At 35.8% G+C, this 19,351-nt stretch overlaps 1 protein-coding gene across 1 annotated transcript in view; it reads right to left on the bottom strand.

Moving 5' to 3' along the window:
- Positions 1-17,052, bottom strand: part of LOC128503232 (uncharacterized) — a 30,813-nt gene extending 13,761 nt beyond the window's left edge. Inside the window, exon 1 of the mRNA XM_053473274.1 lies at positions 16,589-17,052. The gene's annotated coding sequence lies outside the window, so the exon portion shown is untranslated. The remainder of the gene's footprint in view (positions 1-16,588) is intronic.
- Between the last annotated feature and the right edge of the window lie 2,299 nt (positions 17,053-19,351).

Below are 19,351 nucleotides of genomic sequence, written 5' to 3'. Positions count from 1 at the left end.
TGATAAAGAGCCTTGTATAATACATGTAATATCAGTGTGATACAGAGCCTTGTATAACACATGTAATATCAGTGTGATATAGAGCCTTATATAACACATGTAATATCGGTGTGATACAGAGCCTTTTATAACACATAATATCGGTGTGATGAAGAGCCTTGTATAACACATGTAATATCAGTGTGATACAGAGCCTTATATAACACATGTAATATCGGTGTGATACAGAGCCTTTTATAACACGTAAGATCGGTGTGATGAAGAGCCTTGTATAACACATGTAATATCAGTGCGATACAGAGCCTTGTATAACACATGTAATATCGGTGTGATACAGAGCCTTTTATAACACATAATATCGGTGTGATACAGAGCCTTTTATAACACATGTAATATCAGTGTGATACGAAGCCTGGACCTATGGTTCATTCAGTAGTAAAATAAAGGTAAAGTGAGCCCTCACTTATTCCCCCATATTACCATAATATTTAATGCACTCAATAAAAACACTTGAACTAGGCCATGTCTGCAAAGAAAGCTTTCCACTATTTCCTGTCTCTTCTTCCATGAACATAATATATTATAGCATGCATCTGATCTCCCCTTCCTGACTGGCTACTAATTTGAGCACAGAATGCTGTGAAAAATTGTCTTTAACCCTTTGAACTTTTCTTTAAAAAATACACAAACGTACTCTACTCTCATGGATATTAAACAACTGCAAACAGTTGTGTGGCACAATTATATGAATTTATGTGGGGAAATATATATTTGATGATCCCATATAAAAACAAACATTTTTCAATGTCTATGGCAACAACCTATCAGTGCCATCTTTTGTGTCACACAGCAATTAAGAATAAAAGAAACATTTATACATGTGTAAAGAACTATTTACGGGATTGGTGTGGGTAGTGTACATGGAAATATTGTCCTTATGCATCATTTGACTTTAGAAGTCTATCCAGCACAGCCTCCATAATGTGCAGTACCTGGCACCACACACCTAAAGGGGTTCACATCCATTGAAGGACATATCCTGGAGCTAAGCAGCAAGTATGGCAATGAGTGAGAAGCTATGCCCTGGGTCAAGCCTATGGTAATGCCCAAGGTAAATATGCTGCTGGGTGGGACAACATCTTAAACAGCATTTTTACTCTTGCAGAATAGGAAATAGGTGGAGGTTTATTATTATTATTAGATAAATAACTAAAAAATGCCCAGCAGTTTCATAACAGGTTAAAGTGTTTCGGAACTAGTAAGCTAGAAACATCCATACAGAAGCCTTCATTTTAAGCTATGTTGATTAATGTGACATTAATTTTTGGTGACAAGGTCACAAAATGTTATTGGGGATTGGTGAAATCTTTGTACATAAGACAAGAAAATGAGAATATATCACAGAAATACAGGTTACGCATCTGTAAATACATTAGCTCGGTGTAAATGTACTAAAAGGATATTTTCCAACATTTGTGTACCAATACTGATGACATGTTACTGCTTACGGGAAATTAGATATATTTGGGATGCTATTTTGTCTTGAAATATTCTTATAGACCATAACAGAACACCCTGACATCAAAAGAGATAATAAAATCTAGCTCTTTGGTTTCACCAAGTTATGTTTTTTAAAATGAACTAAAACATTTTCTAAACATTCTCTACAACTGTCTGGGTGACTCATATAGAGGCACGTTAGTAATGTCACCACCCAACATTGTTCTCAGAAACAGGTCATTTAAAGGGTATATGCGGCAAGTCACAATGCTACAAAAAGCTACAATAATTAAGAGGAAAATCGCGGCCAATTTACCCAAACATGATGACTATGCTCCATAGGATAGCCTATTTGTTAATAAACCTACAGTACGCATATGTAAAAAATATCACATATTTTACCATCCGGATACCCAAACCAACTCGGCTACAACTGAGCTAAGAAATATTGATGATATCATAACAGGTGCAGACTCTATCACTAGATCGTTTGTTACAGCATATGTAACACATGTCAGTTGAAATAAGCAATACATTGAAATAATTTTGTGTGTAAAAGAGTGAATCATTTTCATAATAACCTTCTTCTTTCATCTCTGTTACAATGTTGCATGCTGTGTAATAAAAGTGGCAATTTTAAATGGCATTTGCTGGCAAAAGTCCCTGAAATCAAACACCCTGTGTAACAGGGGACATGCCAGCCATCATGGGCACATTAATGCATATGTTATATGGATCTCCTTTACGTTTCCATGTGGGCTCTCTTGCAAAAGCATGAATACCCCATATGCATTTCCCTTACTTGTCTACCTCCTAAGTTTTTGGTTTGCAGGAGATATGTATGCTCACCACCATTCAGCTCCAAAACTGGCTCAGCAAGAGTTCTGGGGGTGGGGGTCTAAAACACGATTTTAAAGGGACCTTTCAGCCACCAAACATATTTAAATACATACAACAGTTGAGTGTCCCCTTTAAATGATAATTTTCTCCATTTAGCAAATGTATGAAGGGATTAAATATCCTGAACATAATTCCACCTTGCCAAGGAGCATGCTTACTATGTTCACCTTTAGCCTGCTAGCTCTAACACCGGCTCATGTGAGGCTTCCAGGGGGTCTAATGTGAGACCCTTCAAGCATGCACAGAAATTGTTCTCATTGGCTTTAATAACAGCACTATCCTACCACCAATTAGCTGCTTCCAGCATTAGAAAAGTGGCGTGGAAACTGAATCAATATGTTAAAACGGTTAAACTTTGATCTATGTTGTCAAACACAATGAAAGATAGTTTGTCAAGATTTTTTGCCATTGACTATTAATTTTCTTGGCTACCAATAAAACTACTGAATAATACAATGGTATCAAAAGGGAGAAGACATACTTATTTTTGTATATATCTCAAAAAAGAATGTTTTATTGATTATGTTCATATGAACCTTTTTCATATATGTTTTCATTATGTCAAATACAGAAGTTCCTTTTCATGTTAGTTGTTTGAGCCTAGAAAATAGTTACTATTTAACAAAGTATTCCCTTCTTTTTAAAAATCTGGTCATTTTACTCAACAGTGTTTATCTCTCCAGCCTATTTCAAGAACAAATAGGACAGATGAAATTCATATTAAGTGGTCTTCAATTAAATGGATATTCAACAAAATAACTGAAGCTAAGCAGCAGGTATTTGCCACATAAACCCCCTGGGCCTGAAGAGGTTAATTAGTTGTGGAATTTAACAGGATTTTGCTGCAGTCACTCGCTCATGTGAAAAACATAATGATGGCTGACAGCACTCAGCGTTCGCACAGCAACCTTTTCATAACTATGTGTTTGCTTTATTTAATGACACGTTTATCTAACAGGATCTGACTTTTGCATCTGAATAGTTAAAATAACAGATCCCGGCTGATGATCTAAACTCAGGTCTGGGTTTATTTCCTATGGCCCCTAAAATATTCACTAAATCACAAACCATAGATAAGGGGCGCACTGGACAAAAATGCTTCAATATAATATACTATGCAAATGAAAACATATTCTATGATAGCCCTGCCTATGGATTACAGAATGTTTTTCCACCATCAAAAATGTGCACAAAAGATAAAAACATTAAAAGATGAATTAAATAGAAGATATAATACAGTTATTATATACATATGCATTCAATGTATCTTTAATGAGATTTCAGAAGACTTACTATGGAAGGAATGTTAAGTAACATGATATATGTCACCGTTCAATACTTTTTTGATTAATGCAATGACAATATCACATCTTGATGCACATCTTGACATGGTTTAAAAGCATGAGCGAATGAATGGATTAAACATTGGGTTTTGAGAAGAAGACTTTTTTCAGTCTGCCTAATTGCTTGCGAGCTAAGGATGTCCTGGTGGGGCTTTAGCATATCCGTTTTTCCTCCAAGACGGGAAGGGATGGCAGGAAGGGAGAAAAAAAAGAAAGAAAATCCACTAGAGACTAAGAAAGCTTATTAACTCCTTCATTATTGGACAATCTTAAGACACATGTACCCTATGCACTTCTAGCTGCACATAATTTAGGTCACACAGGGATGATGTCATCTAGTCACTACATGTTCCAATGTAAAAAAAAATAATAAAAAGCGGAAAAACATGAAACTTCCTTTCTTCTGTGCACAAATGAGTTGTTTCCCATGGCAGGCAGGAAACCAAGACTAATGGTCCAGCTCCCCAGCTCATAAAGTGAGGCCCAGTTTTATATTTATTTTAAGGAAGTGGAGTATTAAAGTTTTTGGTGTTCTTGGATGTCAGAATACTGAGTGGTGGAATCGGACGGATGCATAAGGGAAGAAAAAAAATCTTGTTACACATAGACATTGAGGTGCAAAATAAAGCTGGATTGGCCTATGACTTTTTAAATGTAGGTACCTAAGAAATGCTTGAACCTCACCACATGTTTTATAATAAACAATAAAAAGGCTAATAAAAGGTTTTTACACACGAAAGAGGCTACAGTGACATTCTTACCAATATTTGCAGACACCATTTTTAACATGACTCTTCCTTTAACTTTTTGGTCAAAAAAATATCTATATTTCCCCAGGATAAAACAAAATTTTTTTTTTCTGTTTTGAAAAATTTAAAGTCACCATCACAAAATGTGTTTCCCAGAAGACATGCAACTTCTACCTTTTTATTGAGCTGTTCATTTAAGTGCTTTTGAAGCCTGTATAACATTGTTACAAACAAATTGAAAATTGCCCTTTGGTATGTTAATAATGTGTTTTGCTCTTTTGTACAGAAGGTAATTTTTCCTGGCAAAAAGATAATGGAAGATAATGAATATAATGGTATCAATAATGTTGTATATCTTATTATTAAACTCTCGATCAAAGCTTAACACATATTATGTTAGCATATCATTAAGCAAAAGGCAAAGTAACAATTATAAAGCTCATTAGATGACAGCTCAACAACTAAATATTAACTGGCCAGTTGGCCATCAAAGTACCCATGTAAACATTTAAATGACTCAAAAACATCAAAACCTATCTTGCGACATAATCGATCTTTAAACAGTGCATTTAACATGGCTAAAAACACTGAGCTATGACATAGAAATGGGTGTAAACTTTATAAGAGTTATAGTAAATAACAAAGCAATGGAACTGGCATTACTCCCAGTGCTTGAGTAATAGGCTGAACCATAATCAAGCTAAAACTAAAAAGACAAAACAAGTATAAACATTTTGTAGCAATAGGCATGTATTGAACACCTATACTTATGTAATGCTCGGTCACCAGCAATAAACTTGGTATAATTTAAAAGAATGTAAAATGCCTTTAGTGTATATTGTGTTTCTAATACCGGTAATGTGGCAGGTTTAATGTATTTGCAATAAAATAATTTACTCTGTCTTTTATGAAAATCAATTTCTTTAGGACACAATGGGCACTCATCTACACCACCTCCTATTTCCTATATTTCCTATTCTAAAATAAACAACTAGTCAGTAGTCTGTTGTACACTGCAATACATTATTTTCTCAACTGAACAAACAGGAAATATAAGTGCAAATCTTTTATTTAAAATATCTTTAAAACTGATGTATGGAATTTTAAAAATGTTAGCACCGCATATGGACATTTTTGTATTAAATTAAATGAAAATATTTTGTCTGTGCTCATGTGAAAATGCTTTTCTAGTATACTCTCTCATCCTCATACCTCACAACATTCGAAATTGCCAAGGGTTTTACCAAGGCTTTTTCTACTACTGGGGTTTTTTTTTTTACCAAAAAAGTATATTTTTTCATAATTTAATTTGTAAACATATTTTCTGCTATTTACATACACATTCTTGTGATTATTAGCAATTAGTGCTTGAAAAGTGTTAAAAATATATGGTTTAATGGTTTGATTGGCCAGCTTCAAACATGTCCCAAATAGGATATGGACACCACCATGACCAGATATCAAAATTCAGGTTGAAAACCTGAAATGTGCATGTCTCAAATGTGGCCTTTTAGCCTCCAAAGAGCCTATGTGTTATAGCTGTACTCAGGAGATGTTGCTGAACACATATTGGGTGTTGTTTAATAGTAACCATATAATTCTTTGCAAAGTTATACCTGAATTGTAATCTGCATGAACTAACTTTGCAAAATTTGGCAAAAAATTGTGGTTAAATGGCTGTATGGGGGGGATTCATAACAGATATCAGCTAAAAAAATCTATTTTGAAATAGCAATATGATACTTGTACTTTTTGGCCTATAATTTGTTTTTTTCTAATAGTTTTTTTCATTAGCTTTTTTAGACAATAAAAAGATTTTTAAAATAACAGTCAAAAGAAGTTTTTAAATTTTTCACCATATTTTATAGTAAATTAGATGATTCGATCTTTTACAAGTGACCCATTTTGAGCTACTCAACAGGGTTAAACCTAGCACAATATGGAGATCAGCCACTCATAAAGCAGCTTAGGCCCAAAAAATATGCCACTTACTATGAGGTCTGTTTTACACCGTGATGGATGCATAAACATATTGAGCTCCTAAAAATATGGGTTCCAAAGAATAACTGTCACGCCTAAAATGGGACACTTGGGAGATACATACATTGAATGACAAAATAATTCACATTTATACAGTGACATGGCTATGGTGAAAGTGTTGGAAGATATTGTGTGTTGAATTATCTGTTAGGTCCCAGTTGCTAACCTGCTTCAGACATGCCTATGTAATAATAAAGTTTAATAATCGATTATTTTATCAGAAGGAAAAAAATACGGCATTGTGAAATAAACAATAAAACAATATAAAATAATCAAAATGTAGTTAAGGAGGAATATCCTAAAAATGTTTCCACCAAGAGGAAACTACTGCAATTAACTATAAAAAAAATTCCATGTTCGGATAAAAAACTGGCACATGGGGATGCTGCTTGCGGATACTTACAATGTAAAATACAAATGGCAGAATAACCAGATCATTCAGATCAGATGGGGAATCTATGGAAAATATTTACTACATTGATGGATTAAAAGTGTGACTCATTACTGGATTTTTTTTTTTTTTTTTAAACATCCCATACTTAAGGACAAGATCTGGTGACAGTGGCACATGAGCTCAATGATTTTATTACCTTTACCAAGAAAACATATCACACTTAACATTGTACATCTTTGAGAAATCCCCTTCCCAAATCTAAATCCAAGGTTTAAACATTAAAATGTTTACTGGTACCCCTAAATCGTCTGTGCTTTGTTATGGCACGTTAAACAACATCTTGGTGAGGAATCATGTCCTGGATGTATATACAGTGTACTGTCGTCATCTTAACATCTGGAAGAATGGTCAGAACACACAAAGACTCCTAAATGTACAACCCGCTATAAATAGATATTTTTTCAAGCTATTGTTTTTTCCTAGGTTAAAAGAATACTCATGAGATTTCCTTTGTTTTCAATCTAGGGCCGGGTGCCGAACATTAACCGTTAACTCATCAAAGCCAACAATCCACAGTAAGCATCTCATACTTGATTCCAGCTACCACACAGTACTACAATGTGGGCAAATTTTTGAATGCCAGGCAGCAATGGTACTTGCGTATAAGAAATGTTTAGAGGATCTAACAGGACCCTCAATGTGCATGTATATTTGCACTCCTGTTGACTGATTGCTACCAGCTTTAAGCAGCCAATCAGTGGTTAAAAAACATCAGACCATGGAGGAGGAGGGCAGCTGTAGGGCTGCAGCTTCTACCTCAGGTAAGACATTCTTAATTTTGAGGAATGAACATTAAATATGCATTATTCTTCAGTAGGTATATCAGGAACAGTAAACTGTGGATTTAATATGCATTTATTGTTGGTGAGGCTGTATGGGGCAGTGGATGGCTTCCTTTATATCGGAAGATAATGTTTTTCATAGCATCTAAATTCCTCTACAATTATTTAGCGGTTAAACCCATTGTGCTTATAAACAGGGTTCCATGGTGGTTGTTAATTTGCAAGAAGAAAGTGACGAAATTTCGAGGTAAGATACGACTACATCTAAGCCCCAGGATGGAGTGGAATCAATGGAATCCCTTTTTGTGGAATTAAGCCAAAATTTAAAATAACATTTTAAAGTGGTGAAATACTAAGACGATGTAATAAAACAATATTACATAGCCAACCAAAATAATAGTGTTGTAAAAGGGTCAATGAAATTACAGAAATACATGAAATATTAACTTATGAAGTGGCCGAGCAGTGAGCAGTCTGTTCAGATAATTGGCTAGGTTAATTCCAGTTTGTTGGACATGTGACATGCGACATCAGGTCAGGCGGATGAATGATGTAGCTCTTTGTTCTTCCTGCGTGAGAGATGAGCTAGGGGCTGCTCAATGTAATCACCCAGACATACCGCAGACAGATGCAGAAATTCATTTAAAGAAAGCACTCTGGAAAAATACTTTTTGTTATTTTTCTTGAATTGTGTAATATTACCTATTCAATGTCATAGCCTACATGGTAGTTTATTATTTTAAATATGTCATTACTAACATTATTTTTGTCAAACATGTTACTAATCTGAAGCTTGAGATGCACCTAATGTCTGATGTCTCCCATTCAAGTACTGCAGACCTAGGTAACTATCGCCTATTGGTAGATCAGGCTTGAGGCCTTTCCTACATGCTCATGGCTACACCTCCAACAGGGCCATGGCCATACATGTGGTATTCGGCCTCTCCCACTGCCTAGCCAGGTTCTGCTTTGATCCCAACTATTCCCTTTCAAATTTAGCAGGATTTGCCCCGATACGCCTATAGACCTGTTGTGATTAATGGATAACCTGGTGGCAAATGCCAAAGAACTAATATGCTGGTCACACATCATAGAGAGTAATGGAAGCTAATAAAGCCCTAGGACATACTACCCCACCGTGCACATCAGCACCCAAGCAGCTAGATTACTTTAGTATTTATGAGCAAGTCCTGTTCATTTATTTATTTTCTACCAGTTCTGTTGTTGGGCTGCATGGTACACTAATTCACTTTCTTGTCTATTTACAAATCAGTCCACCAGATCACAAGTTCTTGGTAGTATGGCCTTCAATTCCTCTAGACTATATTCAGTATAGGATTTATAATGATCTTGACTATATAGTATACGAACTCCAGGCATGTTGCAGTGCATTATTTTCTTGTAACGTTTTTTGAAATGTAACCAGGCAAAATAAAAGTAATCAAGCTTATTGAGTTATATCGTGTTTATAAAAATGTTCTTCATGAAAGAAAAGCACCTGATGAGCTCTTTGACGTTGCACAGTGACAGCCTCCTAGCTCAGCACAGTATCAGTGACAACGATGCACAGCCCTCTCTGTAGACATATGTTAACCTAATAAGCACTTAAATCAACCTTTAAACTGTCACTCACCCTTTCGGCTCTACAAGACTACACATGATCAAGATAGAAATCAAGGCACGCTTTCCAAGTTAAGTGGGCCTGCATCTGTATACCAACATTCCTCCCAGACTTCAGCAAAATGATTCTGTGAAAGTCTTGGAATGTTTTCTGCAGCTCACAAGGTCGTCTGATGTCTGATGCACTTACAGAAAGGAATGCTTCAAAATTCGCATTACATAACTAGAAAATAATTAACATTGTTTAAAAAAAATATCCGTTGTATTAACAGTACTGATAAGTTGTTTAAGGGTATACTCCAGCCATTATATGCACTTTATATGCAGGAGATGTGTTCGACTGCATCTCCATGCACGTGATACATCCTCTATTCAGACCCCGGCACATGCGTGGGAAGGTCTCCTATTGACTTCAATGGGATCAAGGCTGTAGCTGCAGCTTCTCCCTGCAGCAAGTACCTTTTTTACATTTTAAAGAATGCATATTAAAGTACTTCAATATGCATTATTTGTTTGTGGGGCTTTAATGCTGACGTATTGGGAAAAAATATAAAACTTTACGGCAAACAGGAAGCATACAAACTTTGAGGTTTATACATGGGAGGTGTAGGAGAGTTGCAGTTCCATGTAAAAGCTCATCTCATCCCTAGCATTATGAAGGGCCCACTCAGCCATTTTCCTAAAAGAAAATAATCTGAGATGATCCCGCATCATACAAAATTAATCTGTGAGATGATACTGATGAAGGGTTGCCATAGCGGCCATTTTTTTTCCTGGATACATCTATTTTTTTACATATGCATACAGAATGCATGTTAATATCTGAGTATTATTAATAATTAAGTATTAACCTGTGTATCGGTGGAAGAAGGCAACCACATTTAATAAACAAACATTTTTTTCTTGGAAAAAATATATAAAAATCAAGCATCACCAAACTCTGTTTTCAATTCTTTATCAAAATCCAGCTGCAATGTATCATTCCCCGTGACTGGGTATGGAGCCTTTTGTATATGCCACTGTCAAGCTAGGTTTTAAACTTGTGCTGTTAGGAGATAAGAAGGAAGATCCTTCATGCACATCTGATAACGTTTCCCCTTGTGACCCTGGAATTCCTGTGTCCACAAGGGTATTGTTACAGGGCAGCAGAGATGCCATTTCCTTCCCCTCCTCCACCTTTAAAAGAGACATTTTATTATAACAGAGACATTTATAAATGCCTCTGCCAGTACTATGAAAGCTCGAAAGCTGTTTTCCCCAAATTTCATAAAACATAGATTGCCTCACCGGGCAGTAATATTCAAAATATCACTTCCTTTGAGAACCACAATAACTATTATTACATAATTCACCAAGCATCAACCTCAATATTCCATTGTTATCTGAATATGGGTAACACAATTAGCGGAATGCCTACAGATAAAACATTTAATGCCCTTAAATTGTGTAATATTTTAAAACATATCCATAATATTAAAGCAATTCCAACCATTTGTAACATACTTAAAACTGGAAGTAAACAATGAAGTCCTCTAAGGTCTTCAAGATAAACCAAGTAATGTTTTCAGATATATCTTAATATCACCCATAACGTTGAAACTGTAAAGTTGTTTTACAAATACTGAAATCCTAGATTTAAAGGAGATGATGTACCCTGCTGCTGTCATATGATCATTATTGCTGGAGAGTCTTTAGAAGTTTTATAGAAAACATTCTAATCCGAAACTGCAGGTGGCACATAATCAGGAACACTGACATGCATTCTAACCCTGACAATAACCAGACCTCTAGGAAGAACTCCACCTTTAAGGAAAGTCTAGAGATAATCAAAGAGTACTGACAGTCCCTATCCCATGTGTAACAAGATGGGGGATTCAGTGGTGATAAAAAAAGTACCCACATTCCAAATCTCCAATAACCATGAGAAAATTCTGGTACAAACTCGCTAATGTCGAATAATCAGCAGCATCCCATTAGTTGCTTTGATGATTGCACCACCATACATTAAATATATATACATTTTGAGTTTTACATAAGCTTAATGGGATCATTTATTAAAGTGGCAATTAGCAGATGAGTTGAAGTGAGATTAAATATTTCAACAGCCCGTCTCTTACTCAATGGGAGCTCCACTTCCAACCTTAAGAGTTGCTGCCATGTAACTTGAGAGCCACAAGTTAATTTCCCATTGACTTCAATGTGCCGCTGCAGCACTTTATGATGGGGTCACAATATGTGGGGGGAAAGAGGAAGATGAAAAGGATTATCATCCAAAGCCCTTTATAATTATTTGCATGCATACGAACGCTTTGATCCATATAAATGTATTTGTAGCTAATTGTATACACACTACCATTCAAAATTATCTTTAATGTTGTAAATTATTGATTTTAAATGGAATATCTTCATAGGGGTACAGAGGCCCTTTATCAGCACCCATCACTCCTGTGTTCCAGGGGCACATTGTGTTCGCTAATCCAAGTTTAAGTTTAAAAAGCTAATTGATTGTCTGAAAAACCTTTTACAATTATGCTAGTACAGAGTGACCCCACATTTTTGAATGGTAGCACGCATTATTACCCTTTTGTTTTTAAACCCTATTTCATAAATATGTTTTTTTTTCTATTTCTTTTTTTTTTTTTTTAGAGAGAAACGGCCGTTTAAGAATTCTTGAGTAATCATTTTAATTCTCATTTACAGACCAGAAAGGTGTAATTTTTATAAGGCTGTTTGACTGTATTACTGTAGAGTTCACTAAGTTGTTCTTAGTAAGAGCTCAGTTTGCAGACAAATTTCCAGACCTTATAAGTCACTTCTTCTACCCCCGGAGTACCGTATATCAAGAGATCTGTGAGGTCCTGACAACCCTGTACAAAGAGTCACAGATTTTTCAGTTCTGCACATAAGTATACAAGCCAACCAGTTGTATATGATATAACAGAGATTGATGAGGAGGAGAATACATAACGGGAAAAGGAGATAGCAGGCATGGAGGAATATAAAACTGACTAAATTTCTCCATGCCCACCATCCTGTTTGCCCTTTTTTGTCTTAAATTTCTCCATGTCTCCCATCTGAATAAACCGCTCACGCTATTCTTGGTTAAGTCTCATTATCTGTGACCCCCCCTAATTACACTGAATGTTCTTTGGGTTATGTCTCTGCGGTGTTTACTAATTAGTCACATGCACACAGAGCATGGCTTTCATTCATGCACATGTAAATGCTTCTACTACACCACACACACCCTGTAACTAGTTTCTGAATGAATATGTGTTTATTGCTTTTTGAGGGACCCTACCTCTTATGATAACTTTTTACTTGAGCATTCTGTTAGTTGGGTCAGTCCCAGGTAATCCCAGACAGACAGAATCTGGCCCCAGCACAACACTGTCATCACCTGCAGCAGATCAGATCCTCGGTATGACCAGCCGCCAAGGTCAGACTTTTCAGGCATATGGCCAAAACAGGCCAACAATGCGGACTGAGAGCTGTAGCGTGAGAGGACACAAAAGGGAGCAGATAACCACAGAGAGGGTACGGACAAGAGCAATTGGGAATAATAAGAAATAGCGCAAATTTAGAAGCTGAACAATTCTCAACTTCTCTATCGTGAGTGTTTAAAATTATTATTATTATTGTGTTTTATTTACATAGCGCCAACAATTTACGCAGCGCCTAATACAATACATAAATTCAAGGGGTATGACGAGAATTGACGGACTAAGACAAACCAATACATTTGTGCAATCTGTGCTGTTCCAACTAATCTGCTGAATTTAACTACAGTGTTAGATAAATTGTTAGATACAGTGTTAGATTAGTTGTTCCTAGTACTGTCCAATGCCCAAACTGTTCCCGGAAACAATCCTATAATTATGTAAAATTTCTCATGTGACCAAAACATCAGGCACTGATAAGTAGTTGCCAAGGAAACATGTTTTCATTTTTTAAACTTTCGGTGAAAGGGATAAAATGCCAGTTCTGCTAAGGATTATTAGCTTGATGTGATGGATAGTTTATTAACGTTTTTCTTCCTAAGTGGAACAGCGCCTTTAAGTGTATAGCTATTATCATTAGATATGGATTCAAAGAGAAGCCAACCAATTACCCAGTTTCATTTTCACTCAAGGTTAAATATGCCAGCATAACGGAAATGGTCAATAAAAATTGGGGGAAAGAATATTCACCAATATTCTCTTAAAATGGCTTTATCACCTTCATAATGCTTTATATTAAACAACAGAGTATTAAAAACACCTTTGTGGTATGTTAACATATCATTTGGTTTTTGGAATAGCAGATTTCAAACTGCGTCACTTAGTTATAAAACTATGTTATTAAATTCCTTACTGAAAGCATGGTAGTTAAGTGGAACAGTCTTCCAGCAGAAGTGGTAGAGACTAATACAGTAATGGAATTTAAACATTAAGACAAATGGCTATTCTGAAGACAAGACCAATGGCTGATTAAGAAAAACAGGGTAACAACTAACATTTAAGATACAGTTGTGTAGCCAATCAAAAAAATGGCTGTCAGTTACATGGTAGGATATATTATAAGAGAAGAAACTGGAATATTATTATCAAGTATTGTAGTGGCTACTTGCGTTATATGAAATAGTTTGGGACACAGAGCCAATTTAAGGTCCGAAAAAAAATCAAGGCTTTAATCAAATTATCATATTTTGGAAGGATTTTGATTTGTGGGCCCCTAAATATTTTGTACACTGAATTCCCGATGCAGACATTTTTTTTACATGTTCTTTTTTAGTAGGCTGTACTTTTTAAACTACATGGTGGCTTTAGATTACAATGTGTCTGCCCCAAGTCACAGTTCTGATGTCACCCATTGTGAGGAGGAACTGAGGTCACTTGATGTTGCATTGCCGATAAGGCCTGCTTGGCCAGCAGAGTGCACGCACCATCGGTAAATACTGCTTGTATTTCTGAACAGGACAGTGAAGGAAACAGCTTGCCTTATTAATTTTCGAAGAAAAAAACAATATCTCTAAAAATGGAGTGTATATAGTCTGTGCAGAATGGTAACCTCATAGTTACATAGTTACATAGGCTGAAAAAAGACATGCGTCCATCAAGTTCAGACTTTCCTATATCATTTAACAAAATAAAGTAGCACATTTATAAAACCTTTAAGCAGATCCCACTATTAATCAGATCTCTATTTTAGGCCAGTTAAGACTAATTAACCTTATACACTACATGTTCCGCTAGAACAACATTTTTTTCTTAGCAATTTTCATTAATTTCTGAAATGAATCTGGTAGAAGACTATAATAGTACATAAAAGTACCAACTTTTCAGCAGGGCTGCCTGTCTTTGCAAAACATATAAATCTCTCACAGGAACAAATTAAAACCTCTGAATGTTAGAATTTTAGATATTTGAGCGGGCCTCCTAAAATGTAATTCTGTAATGAAAACACAAATATATTTCAGGTCACATAAAAAAAAGTATGTATACATTCTGCTAGTAGAAATGCTAACACATGTACTCTAATTTAAGGCTCGAAATTCTGGGCAACCTCTATAATTTAACATTTTTATATACACACAAGCTAACACCTTTGCAACGTCTCTCTCATTATGTTTAGAAATATAATCATTAGTAATAATGGAAAAGTTTAGTTTTGCTATTATTAAAATGATTAAAATTATTAAATTTAAAATGTAAAACATGTTTCGGCAGCTTTTAAGAGTTTTAATAACACATTTTAAATCCATTCGAAGTAGAGTTTAAGACTCCGACTTACAAAATGTGCTGCATTTTCCACTCTCACCACAAGGTGTATTTATTCCATACTAAATGTATGTGGCTGTTACAAAATGTTACAGAAAGCACCTTTAGGTGTTGCTGAACAGTGTTAAACACCAACGATTCATCACAAGGGTTCAAAAAAACATTGAAACCACACTGGATGTTGGAGGTAAGGATCTGCATAGACCAAGAAGTCAAGGGGACCATCCTTAGTAAAAACAAGTTATCAGACCAATAAATCATAAACCAATATCCCCACTCATTTTGCCATTTCCGGTGCTCTTTGTTTAGTTTTTCCAGAAAATTTGAGTTTATGGTTCACTTTCTACATTGTTGAGTCTCAGTTTATAGATCAGTGTTCTCCAAAATCAATTAACTCAAACATGAAATTAACTTTCATTCCCTAAAAGACAAAACAGCATCTCGGGTACCTTGGGAGCAATGTTGAGTTGCAAAGCAAAGGGAATAACAATCATTTGCTAATTCAACATTGTACCAAAAAGAACAAAATAAATGACTATAATGGCCTTTTCTTAATCTGTGCCTGTGTTTTTAATAAACTGATTACAATAAAGAAAATTGATATACCCATTATTGGTCCAAGATAAGATAGAGTCTTTAGTCAAAACCTATACCTTAGGCCAAGGTGGATAAACATGTTGAGACACATGCTTTCAGGACCTTAGGAGAAGATACCTCTGAATTACCAATGCTTACAAGACAAGTCTCTTTTTATAGAGACAAAATAGATATAATTTTAATTAATGGAAAACAGTTCTGTGGGGGACATGCTTCATTGTAACGACATAAATAATTAACTAGAACATTAACAAAGCAAATGAACCATTTTTCCTTCATTTTAACCATGGGTCCTACTTTAGAAAAGTACTTGACATTCTGGTGCTGAAAGTTACATGCTGAAACTTAGAATAATGTGAGATTAACATGATTTGACAGGACCCTCTGTTGGGCCTGACTTTATGTAGACTGTGAGTCTTTTAAGTAAAAGAGGTACATGTCTACATATATTAAACAGACAGTAGTATCCAAATTTCCATTCTCTCCTTCTAAAAACACATTCTTACTTCTACTGCCATAACTCATCAAGAATAGCAAAACAACTAAAATATATCTAATTCTAGGTTAATCCTAAATAGTATTCAGATACTTTATATTTCATAACCTGCCAATGTCTGCTGTCAGCCTATCTACATTTGTACAATGTGTTAGGCTGTATATAAAATATAGAAACAATAATGTAAACATTAGCAAAACTGCACAGCTCTTCAGGATTTACAGACTTGCCCTTCCACTCAGCAAAGTGAAACTTTGCAGTCCTGCTTGCACACATGTGTAAAAAGCACACAAGAATTTGTCAAACAAATGCAACACGATAGCAGAAAGCATCTCATATAGACATTACCTTGTTACTGTCAGGCTGTGGCAGTTAATATAATATTCATTGAGGAGAGCCCTTCATCCTTGCTGAGGATCCAAGTGCAAGAGAGCTCACCACATTGATCTGTCTTCAATAAAGAGAGGATCAGCTGAACTTCATCCCAGTCCCAACTGTTTAGTCAAACATTAAATCTCTCCATTGAGTGTGCCTCTGTCCATTCCATGAAAAAGTGGTCATGAGGTTTTTGAAAAGCAAGATTTTATAGAAAACTAATTAAATAAACGTTTAGAGATATTTTAACAATTATGCTGTAAAATGTTTTTTAAAAAAATGGAACAAGAGGTGCATATCCAGAGAAAAGTAATCCTGAAAGTCTGAGACTATCATCCACGTGTTTGCTTGCTGGTGTTGGCTGGGGAATCAGAAGCTGTCTGTGGGAGTTGAATGCAGGGGTGTGGAGCTGAGGGCTGTCTGACATAAAATCTGTCTCTTCTTCCCAAGTGCAGGGCAGGGCTGCACTGGGATCTGTGTTTAGCCTGCTCTCACCTCAATCCAATAGCAGCTATGAACAGGCTCTGCTGATCTCACCCTGCACTCAGCACAGAGTATGTCACCAGCTCCTAATCAGGAATCTCCAACTGCACAGTCAAAACTTCCTGCCTGAAGAATAAGTCAGTGGCCTTTGTTTTTAGAATTCTGGCTGGTGACACCACTTCTTCTGTCGGTCATTGTTTTCTGCAAGATGGCTTTTTTTTTTTTTAAATTTACCTTTCCTTTTGGACATTAATTTGTATACAATTAGAACAATTGTACAGGAATAATTGACAACTATACCAAATGAATGTTAATGTGTATGCACCATCTATAGTTACACAATAAACTATATTTGTTAAAATATAAAGAACGAATATGCATGCCAGTTTTAAAAATTAGAGAAATGTTTTGAGCTGCTTGATTTAAAAAAAAAAGAAGTCTGTAATGTCTTCACAATCTGTTTGCCGGAGGGCTGACCTAAGGATTTACAGGGTCTTGAAAGAATTTACTAGAGCCCCTTTGCCCTTAGGAAGGACTCCACTCTCCCACTGGTTATCTTTGCAGGTCTCGGAAAAGTGGAGATTTGGGATATGGCATCATAGCTCTCTGTTTCATTTAGATCTGGAAAGACCAGAAGCTTGAAGGAGAGCAATAAATAAACGCAAACCAGGAACAGAACCCTGCTTGTCCCTGCCCAAAACCAGCCTTAGTTTGCTGTTCTGTAACAAATGAAAGCTAGCGGTAACAGTAAAGGTGTTCTACTTTAGAAGAACCATAGAATTGGGCATAGAATTGGGGTCTCAAATGCTCTGCTCCCTCATTCCTTCTTGATGCCCATCTTTTCTAGGAGCTCAGAATGTTTAGTGGGTATGTTTGTGTATTACTAGGCTCGGACTGGCCATGTGGTACACCAGGCAAATGCCCGGTTGGCCATTGGTGACAGTACCACACGCTCACCCAATCTGCTGCTCCAACATATCCAGCTGCTGGCCACTTGCTATTTGAGGATAAAAACAAATTTCTAGCTGTCAGAAGCACTTAGGCCATCACGCGGCTGTTGTCCTTAAAGTGCCAGGGCTGCCTTGTGATTGCCAGCCCTATGTATCAGTGTTCTAAAGCCAGAAAGTTCACAATTATGTGTATATACTTCAGAGTCTGCAAAAATATATTTATAAATTAAATTGTGTAAATAAAATGCATTTATTTATTTTAAATGTTTATGAAGTTTCATAGTTAGATATCAGTAGGCCATTAAGCATACAAAAAGCTAATCCAGAGCCCCTTGCCACACCTCTAATCACACCTCCCAAGCCAGAAGTGCCCGCTTTGGCCATTTGAAATGTAGGAAGGTATGCCAATGTGCTTCTACTGTAGAGGAACAGTACATCCACAGAAAGCATCATAATAGCCAGTGCGTCTGTTATTATTCTACTGCAAATTCGGAAATATAATCCAGAATAAATTGTCACTTACTGCCAGTTATTTCAGACCCAAGCAAAGTTTAAACATAGTCAACAATGCTAACTCCCATAGAGGTGGTTTACAGACCCCTCCCTATAAAAAACTCCTTATCTCCCTAACTCTAAACAAATTCCAAAAGAATAATAAAAAAAAACTTCTACATACAAGCACCCACCATGCAAAGGTATTTTTCAAGTATAATTAAATGCAGCCAAGTGTAGTTATAATTTGAATACAATATGTGCTAAACTTTAACTATATATAAACATTTATCACTATCCAATCAATCTCCTGAATTAATGCTTTGTCCTATAAACCTTGATGCTTAAGATCTATGATGTGTGTTTGGATTGATTACTGTCCCATTAGGTGGCAGGCTATGGTTTTTTTTATACTTAGACATTTTAAATGTATCACACTTTGAAGGTGACATACAGGCCATTTAAGTTCATAAAACCGCAGTAATGCCTAATAAGATTAGTAATTGATTTATTGACGTGCAGTATCTTTAGCAAAACTACTAGAATGAGCCCAATCATAAATGTGTTATCTGAGAATTAAGCTTAGTAATTGGTCCTTTTCATACCCGTAGATCATAGTTACATTCTTGTATAGACTGATACTAAAATCATTTTGTTACTTTAACACTCTAGTTGCTACATAGCAAATTTGCAATTGGATGTTAAAAGGTTAATATTTTAAAGGGTCTCATGAACATGAGTTATGGCTTCTCTTTCACTAGATCTGCAGAGTAGGGCCTTTTTTCACATCCATACATTAGTATCGAAATAC

The sequence above is a fragment of the Spea bombifrons genome, chromosome 8 (genome assembly GCF_027358695.1).
Source record: "Spea bombifrons isolate aSpeBom1 chromosome 8, aSpeBom1.2.pri, whole genome shotgun sequence".
Lineage (NCBI taxonomy): Eukaryota > Metazoa > Chordata > Amphibia > Anura > Pelobatidae > Spea > Spea bombifrons.
Note: the sequence above shows the minus strand (reverse complement) of the source record. Positions and strands in the feature narration are given on the sequence as shown.